The 9,669-nt window shown below is 32.7% G+C and overlaps 1 pseudogene; it reads left to right on the forward strand.

Annotated features, from left to right (window-relative positions):
* Positions 1 to 268: 268 nt before the first annotated feature.
* Positions 269 to 7,475, forward strand: LOC104235202 (EP1-like glycoprotein 3; annotated as a pseudogene).
* The last annotated feature ends 2,194 nt before the right edge of the window (positions 7,476 to 9,669 follow it).

The following is a 9,669-nucleotide window of genomic DNA, read 5'->3' on the forward strand; positions in this document are numbered from 1 at the left end:
CTGCTTCTTTCTCACCAACTTCACATTCTGTGATTTCGTTCAGCTAGCAAACTTCCAATGGGCGTGAGTTTTATTAGTCAGCTTCAAGTTTTGAAAAGTAGGAGCTTGTTGCTTTCTTGACCATTATTATATTTTGTATTTTGCATTAAAAAATGCATAGATGGGTCATTAGGATAACTTATATATAATGCAATAAGCTTAGAATCTTTCAAACAACCAAAGGCACTTTGCCTTCTCTTAAAGTTTAAATTATCATCCATTTTCTTTCATGGCTCTATACAAGAATTTTCCTCTAGCCTTCATTCTTTGTTGTTCTTTTCATTTGATAGCTAGCCAGCCAACCTTGGGATTACCCAACTGCAAATCTTTCTACAACTTGGGTCAACAGTATTTCTGCACCCCATTCAGTGGCTTTCACTGATGGCTCAACAGTAAGGGCCATACTACTCAGAGGAACTTTTGGTCCAAGATATGCTTGTGGTTTCTACTGTAATGGCAATTGTGAAAGTTACATCTTTGCCATCTTCATTGTTCAAACCAATAGTATTTCCCTTATTACTATGCCCGCAACACTACTAAAAATCCGGTAAAAAGCGACCACAAAAAGCGACCAAAATTGGTCGCTTATAGGCCTAAAAGCGACCAAAAAGCGGCCAAACATGCCTGGTCGCAATATTGCTGGTCCCTTTATTTTAGGGACCAAAGTTGGTCGCTAATTAGCGACCAACTTTGGTCTCTAAGGTAAAAGGACTAAATATTCTGATTTTGACTTTAGTGACCAACTTTGGTCGCTATATTAATTTAATAATATAAATTTGGCGACCAAAGTTGGTCTCTACATATGAAATACGTTGTTTTTAATTTATCATTAATCATTAGAAAGCGACCAACTTTGGTCTCTAATCCAAATATTATATTTTAAAATCTGGACAATAGAGACCAAAGTTGGTCGCTAAATTCAAGAATTTAATTTTTTTTTAAAGATAAGCGACCAACATTGGTCGCTATATTTCCAGAAATTATATTTTTTAATAGAAATCTGGGCAGGTAGCGACCAAGGTTGGTCGCTATTGCCCAGAAAATTATTTTTTTTATAGTGAAATGCGACCAAATAGAGACCAAAGTTGGTCGCTTTTCTTGGTATATTTTTGGCAGAAACTGCCTGTTTTGGCAGCTACACCACCTGCCAGCTTACCAAACATCCTAAACAGGCATTTTATGCCAGCAACAACAACAACAACAATTAAAAGCAACAATCAATAGAACTAACACATTAAGCTAACAAAACTAAGTTAACGCTTATTACAAGCCCATTCGAACTAAAAAGAACTAACACAATAGAACTAAATTTTTTTGTCTAGTTCAAAGTATATAAAGTACTCAAGGAGTGTTCTTTCAGCATCCTCGTCCGAAAGTTGGATTGCCTCGCCCGATTCATTAGGTGGTTGACTGCGTATGAATTCCCCCACGTCAGCTGCATGTGAAGCGAACCTATATGAAAAATTATATATATTGAATTAGTATTTCAAAATTTATATAAAAGTAAATCAAAATACTTAATGAAAAGTAAAAAACTTACATGTATATAGTCGAGGCTCGACCCTCCTTTCTGAATCAGTCTCTTTCTTCTTCTTTACAATACGAGTTTCATTGAATAGCTCATCTTGCTTCATTGGCATCATAAAGCTGTCTGGTGGCTTTGGTGATTATCCTCGTGGTACTATTACTCGGGATGAACTTGGATACAGAGAATAACTTGGATACAGTACCTGACAGGGTGTGTCTTTGATCAATTGTTGATCTCTATAGCTACAATGATAATGAGAAGGCAACGACATGTGTTTCAAAATAGTGATGGTATAGGTAGGATTTAACATTTCCTAAGTAGATAAAAGAGGTTATAGAGGAATTCTCTACTTCACTTTCCAAGAGGAAAAGAAGTTTGATTGATAGTGACAACGTTGATGAAGACGGAATGTTTTCCGTTGGTCATGGCAGTTCCCATAAAGCGGGGATCATAAGACTCTATGATGACAAAGATTATAGGAAGTTTTGTTCTAAACTTTCTTCCAAGTCTGATCCGTACAAGCTTAATATGATATTGGTGATATTTCTTCGGATTCAGACAATGATTTGACCGACAAAAGTATGGAAATGCTCTTAAAAAGAATTAAAGGTAAAATGTTTTTCTTGGTAGAGAAGGATGCTGAAAATATTTTACCTTTAATTCTTTTTAAGAGCATTTCCATACTTTTGTCGGTCAAATCATTGTCTGAATCCGAAGAAATATCACCAATATCACATTAAGCTTGTATGGATCAGACTTGAAAGAAAATTTAGAACAAAACTTCCTATAATCTCTGTCATCATAGAGTCTTATGATCCCCATTCTATGGGAACTGCCATGACCAACGGAACACATTCCGCCTTCATCAACCTTGTCACTCTCAATTAAACTTCTTTTCCTCATGGAAAATGAAGTACAGAATTACTCTATAAGCTCTTCTTTTATCTACTTAGAAAATACTAAATTCCTACCTACACCATCACTATTTGAAACACATGTCATTGCCTTCTCATCATCATTGTCGCTAATGAGAAGAACAATTAAAGGCACACTTTGCAAGGTACTGTGTCTTAGTTGTTCTTGGTGGAAGTTCTATTGCATGTCTAATAACGTCATCAACCTCTTCTAATAATCCTCCGGCAATCTAAAATTCCAAAACATAAACTAAAAGTTCAATTCATATCCTAAACCTTCAATTCATATCCACAAAAGTTCAAGTCATATCCTAAAGGTTCAACTCATATCGTAAAAAGTTCAAGTCATATCGTAAAATTTCAATTTATATCGTACAAGTTCAATTCACAAGAACAAAACCTAAAAACTAAAAGTTCATCAATTCTTATCCTACGAGTTTAAACATAAACTAAAAGTTCAATTTATATCCTAAAGGTTTAATTCATATCCACAAAAGTTCAAGTCATATCCTAAAAATTCTATTTATATCCTAAAAATTCAACTCATATCCTAAAAGTTTCAATTTATATCCTACAAGTTCAATTCACAAGAACAAAACCTAAAAACTAAAAGTTATATTCATATCCTACGAGTTTAAACATAAACTAAAAGTTCAAGTCATATCCTAAAGGTTCAATACATATGCTAAAGGTTCAATTTATTTCCTAAAAGTTCAACTCATATCCTAAAAGTTTTAATTCATATCCTAAAAAGTTCAAGTCATACATAAAAGCTTCAATTTATATCCTACAAGTTCAATTCACAAGAACAAAACCTAAAAACTAAAAGTTATATTCATATCTTACGAGTTTAAACATAAACTAAAACTTCAAGTCATATCCTAAAGGTTCAATACATATCCTAAAGGTTCAATTTATTTCCTAAAAGTTCAACTCATATCCTAAAAGTTTCAACTCATATCGTAAAAAGTTCAAGTCATACATAAAAGCTTCAATTTATATCGTACAAGTTCAATTCACAAGAACAAAACCTAAAAACTAAAAATTCATCAATTCTTATCCTACGAGTTTAAACATAAACTAAAAGTTCAATTTATATCCTAACGGTTCAATTCATATCCACAAAAGTTCAAGTCATATCCTAAAATTTCTATTTATATCCCAAAAATTCAACTCATATCCTAAAAGTTTCAATTCATATCCTAAAAATTCAACTCATATCCTAAAAGTTTCAATTTATATCCTAGATTTCTATAAACCCTAGATTTTTATAAAATGTTAAATAATGATAAATACAACCTAAACCCTAGGTTTCTATAAAATACAATGTTAAATAATCAATTGAAACACTAGTCATTTGAAACTAATTCATAGCTAATAAACAAAACATTATAAGCTTACACAAAAGATATAAATTATAATTATAACCTAGAATTTTTAGGAGGTGGAGAAGGAGAGAGACGCATCAGCGGCAGAGGCGACTGCAGCTGGGTGGTGGTCGTTGGTGGCGTGGGTGGGGCATCTGGTGGTGGGAGTTGGAAGGGGGGGGGGGTTTGAGTGTGTGAGAGAAAAGAGAGATTTTGGAAAATTTTTAGAAAGAATGGGAGGGGATCCCGGTTTTGACACTCTGGAATTAAAAATAGCGACCACAGTTGGTCGCTATTTTGGTAGGTAAATCAGTTTTGAATTTTTAGAAATAGCGACCAAAGTTGGTCGCTATTTCTAAAAAAATTATATTACTCTTAATTCAATTTAAAATTATATATATATGTAGTATAAATTTAGGATTTTAATTCAATTTAAGCTATATATATATATATATATATATATATATATATATATGTATGTATGTATGTATGTGTGTTACTTTTAATTCAATTTAAAATTATGTACATATGTAGTATAAATTTAGGATTTTAATTTAATTTAAGCTATATATATATATATATATTCGATATAATACTACCTAATACACTTATACTTAGTGCATAGTATATATATTTTATATATATATATATATATATAAGCTATATTCGATATAATACTACCTAATACACTTATACTTAGTGCATAGTATAACATAAGTATATATAGTATATATATATATATATATATATATATATATATATATATATATATATATATATACATAAGCTATATTCGATACAGTATTACCTAATACACTTATACTTAGTGCATAGTATAGCGTAAGTATGTACAATATATATAAGCTATATTCTATATAGTATGACCTAATACACTTATACTCAGTGCATAGTATAGCGTAAGTATATATATTATATATATATAAGTTATATTCGATATAATACTACCTAATACACTTATACTTAGTGCATAGTATAGCGTAAGTATATATAGTATATATATAAGCTATATTCGATACAGTATTACCTAATACACTTATACTTAGTGCATAGTATAGCGTAAGTATATTATATATATATATATATAAGCTATATTCGATACAGTATGACCTAATACACTTATACACAGTGCATAGTATAGAGTAAGTATATATATATATATATATTATATATATATAAATAAGCTATATTCGATACAGTATGACCTAATACACTTATATTCAGTGCATAGTATAGCGTAAGTATATATATATATATATTATATATAAGCTATATTCGATATAATACTACCTAATACTCTTATACTTAGTGCATAGTATAGCGTAAGTATATATATATATATATAAGCTATATTCGATACAGTACTGCTTAATACACTTATACTCAGTGCATAGTATAGGGTAAGTATATATATATATATATTATATATATATATATAAGCTATATTCGATACAGTATTACCTAATACACTTATACGCAGTGCATAGTATAGCGTAAGTATATATATATTATATATATATATAAGCTATATTCGATACAGTATTACCTAATACACTTATCCTTAGTGCATAGTATAGCGTAAGTATATATATTATATATATAAGCTATATTCGATACAATATTACCTAATACACTTATACTTAGTGCATAGTATAACGTAAGTATATATATAAGCTATATTCGATACAGTATTACCTAATACACTTATACTTAGTGCATAGTATAGCGTAAGTATATATATTATATATGTAAGCTATATTCGATATAATATTACCTAATAGACTTATACTCAGTGCATAATATAGCGTAAGTATATATATATATATATATATATATATATATAGAGAGAGAGAGAGAGAGAGAGAGAGAGAGACACGCACGATTCATAGTACTATTCATCCTTTGTATTACAAAAGTATTAACGGCTTATATTTATATTATTTAGATAGTAAATACAAAAGTGATTTTTAATTTTGACCATTGTTGACCTGAATAGAGACCAACTTTGGTCGCTATTTATTCAAGAATTTAGTTTAGCGACCAAAGTTGGTCGCTATATTTAAATCAGATTTAATTATATTTCATATAATATTTAAATTAATAATATAATTATTAAAATTGTATAACTGGGCCCCATTTAAGCGATCAAAGTTGGTCGGTATCTGCCTACCCTTTAAGTAGCAACCAACGTTGGTCGCTATTTTTATATTATATATATTTATATTTTATAATTTTTTAAAAATAATAATATAATTATTAAAATTTTGTAGGTGGGTCCCACTTTAGCGACCAACATTGGTCACTAATCTCAGTAAATGTTTGACCAAGAAAGTCTGACCAGTCCAATCAACATTTTGACTAATATAGCAACCAAGTAGCGACCAACCTTGGTCGCTATTTTGTTTCTTTTATTTATTTTATTATTTTCGCTAGTTTAGCGACCAATTTTGGTCGCTTTTTCCCACAGACCAATTTTGGTCGCTAAATTTTGGTCGTTTTTTTCCGGATTTCTAGTAGTGCAATCGGATTCCCACAAGTTGTTTGGTCTGCTAATAGGAACAAACCAGTTAAGATCAATTCAACTTTGCAGCTTACAGCACAAGGAGACTTAGTACTTAGAGATGCTGATGGTACTTTAGTTTGGTCAACAAACACTGCTGGGAAATTTGTTGCTGGCTTAAACTTGACTGATGAGGGAAATCTTGTTCTGTTTGATTCCAAGAATGCAACTGTTTGGCAATCTTTTGATCACCCGACTGATTCTTTGGTTCCAGGACAGAAGTTAGTATCAGGAATGAAGCTAACAGCTACTGTTTCAACAACAAACTGGACTGAAGGCGGTTTGTTCTCTTTCTCTGCTACCGATGATGGTTTGGTTGCTTTTGCCGAGTCAAATCCTCCTCAAACCTACTTTGAAAGATCGATTGGTGGATTGAATACTAGTGGAGGCTCCAATTATGTTATGTATTTGAATGGAAGCTTAGCTCTACTCTCAAATTACAATGATCCGCAGACGCTGATTTCCATTCCTCCTGCATCCTCGGCTCAATATATGAAACTTGAGTCTGATGGACACTTGAAAGTGTATGAGTGGCAAAGTCGTTGGAATGAGGTGGATGATGTCCTGACAGGTTTTAACGGCGAGTGCTCTTACCCCACGGTCTGTGGAAGATATGGCATTTGCAAAATGGGGCAGTGTAGTTGTCCCAAATCAAGCTCTAATTCAACAAGCTATTTCAGACAGATAAATGATAGGTTGCCTAATCTTGGTTGCTCTGAGATCACAAGGCTGACTTGTAATGATTTAAATAACCACAGATTATTGGAACTTGAAGATGTGGACTATTTCGCGTTTACTGCAGATATTACAAACACAGATATGAATACCTGTAAAGATGCATGTTTGAGGAACTGTTCGTGTAAAGCTGCTTTTTTTCGTATTGGTTTAAACGGTTCCAGGGGAGACTGTTACCTACCAACTGAGATCTTTTCACTAATGAATAATGACAAGGACAGGACAAGGTACGATTCCTATGCGTTTGTAAAATACAGGTTGAAGCTGAACCAGCTGCTGCTAAAGGGAAAAGGCGTTTTATGAACGAAAAATAAGCCTTTGTGGGAAATGGATGGAAAATTTGCAAATTATGTGTGAGATACGGAATAATAAGAGCATGCTAGCCATGTATATCGTATCATCATATCATCATCATATTATATTATTATACTAAAAGTGGAAAGCTCCTTCCTACAAAGTTAGATTACTATTTTACTCCTATTGTAAATTATTTTTATGTAAAATGTAATAAAATATTAAATATTTAATATAATAAATATGAAATAGTAATATTATAATTAAATGACCATTAAATTACATGACCTTATTAATAAGGATGAAAAATGTATCAATGGAAGGATAGGATAAAAATTCGTGGAAGAGAGGTTGGGTAACGTACCCATTTAAGATATATTTTGTCAATTAATTAATTAGTGAAAGAAGGAAGTAGCAAAAATAGTATAAAGGAATATGTATCTTCAAATATGTGTGTGCATTTTTTTTTCCAGAAACGGTTACGGTCGACAAAAAAGGTGTAATTAACTAATTAAGAGACTACTTTTGAATTTTTGTAGCAAAGCAGAAATGAAAAATAGAAAGAAAAGAAATTAACTAAAATGAGAATGAAGGGAAAGAACTCCGTTGATTCTGTAGCAGTGGAAAGAACGAATAGCTTCTCTGCAAATTTTGAATTAAAGCAAACTAAAATAATTGTATATATGGAAGGTTAAACCGTTAAATGGAGGTAACAATGCAACCGTACATGAACTTCTATCAAATTGGAAAGGTGTAATACGTAAAGATAGGAAAAGTTGCAACTTTATGCTTTTTGTTATAAATAAATAATAAAGTAATTGAATAAATGAAATAGCATAGTTTTGGGAAATAATAAATGGCCTTTCTCCTTCTGTTACTCCCATCAACGAGTTCCTTCAGTTTCTCCTAAGACATTGATGGCTGCTTCTATCACTTTTTTTTCCTAATAAAGTGAGTAAATTCATTATTAAATTAATGTTCTGGTTTTTTACCCCATTTCTCCTTCAAGAACACTCTAAAATTGGTGTTTTGGTTTTTTCCCGGACATTGATAGCTGATTTCTTCTGTTTCTTTTCCCAAAGTCACTCAAATTATTACTTTACTTATTATTTGCAGTAATTTCACTCTATATATTTTGTTCTTTCATCTTCCATGATAACTCCTTTTAAATGTCTTTCCTGATTCTTCCATGTACTCTTTATAAATGCACAAATAAAGTGTATTTGTCCCATAATCCTTGTATTCTTTTTGGTACAGTTTTATTTACAGTTTTTTGGTTGCCGCATCACAAAATTGGTTATAATTCTACACTCTTGTCATTACCTTTAAACTTTATTAAGATATTCATATATGTTGCCATATCGGACAACCTCGTCCAACTTCTATGAGGCTTCAAATGGCGGACCGGTCAATGAAGCGGCCTTTGGGGATTATTGATGATGTCCTTGTTCGTGTTGATAAGTTCATATTGCCGGCCGATTTCGTGATCTTGGATTACGAAGTGGATTTCGAGGTGCCTATCATTCTTGGAAGCGGGAGAATTGACCTTTCGTGTTGGAGATGAAAAGGTGGTGTTCCACGTGTGCAAATCAATGAGGCAACCGGATAGCACTGAGGTATGTTCGTTTGTTGACATTGTCACGGCGGTGATAGTGGATGACACAAGTGCAATGGCAAATGTTGAGGACCCACTTGAGGCCGTGCTATTGAACATGGATGTTGATGATGATGCTAGAAGGGTGGAGTGTGTGAACGCATTACATGGCATGGGCTCATATTCTTATGAACCGAGGAAGTTATCTCTTGATCTTGAAAATCGCAAAACTCCACCCACCAAGCCATCTATTGAGGAGCCACCGGTGTTGGAGTTAAAACCACTTCCTCCTCACCTCAGGTATGAATTTCTTGGTCCTAATTTCACTTTACCGGTTATTCTTTCTTCTTGCTTGACTAACGTGCAGGTTGACGCCACTTTGGCGGTTCTTCAAAAGCGTAAGCGGGCGATTGGATGGACCTTGGCAGATATTCGGGGTACTAGCCCCGCGTTTTGCATGCACAAGATAATATTGGAGGAGGATGCTAGGCCGTCTCTTGAACATCAAAGGAGACTCAATGAGGCCATGCAAGAGGTGGTCAAAAAGGAAGTCATCAAGTGGCTTGACGCCGGTGTGGTGTATCCAATTTCTGACAGTTCGTGGACTTCTCCAATACAAT

The sequence above is a fragment of the Nicotiana sylvestris genome, chromosome 7 (assembly GCF_000393655.2).
Source record: "Nicotiana sylvestris chromosome 7, ASM39365v2, whole genome shotgun sequence".
NCBI lineage: Eukaryota > Viridiplantae > Streptophyta > Magnoliopsida > Solanales > Solanaceae > Nicotiana > Nicotiana sylvestris.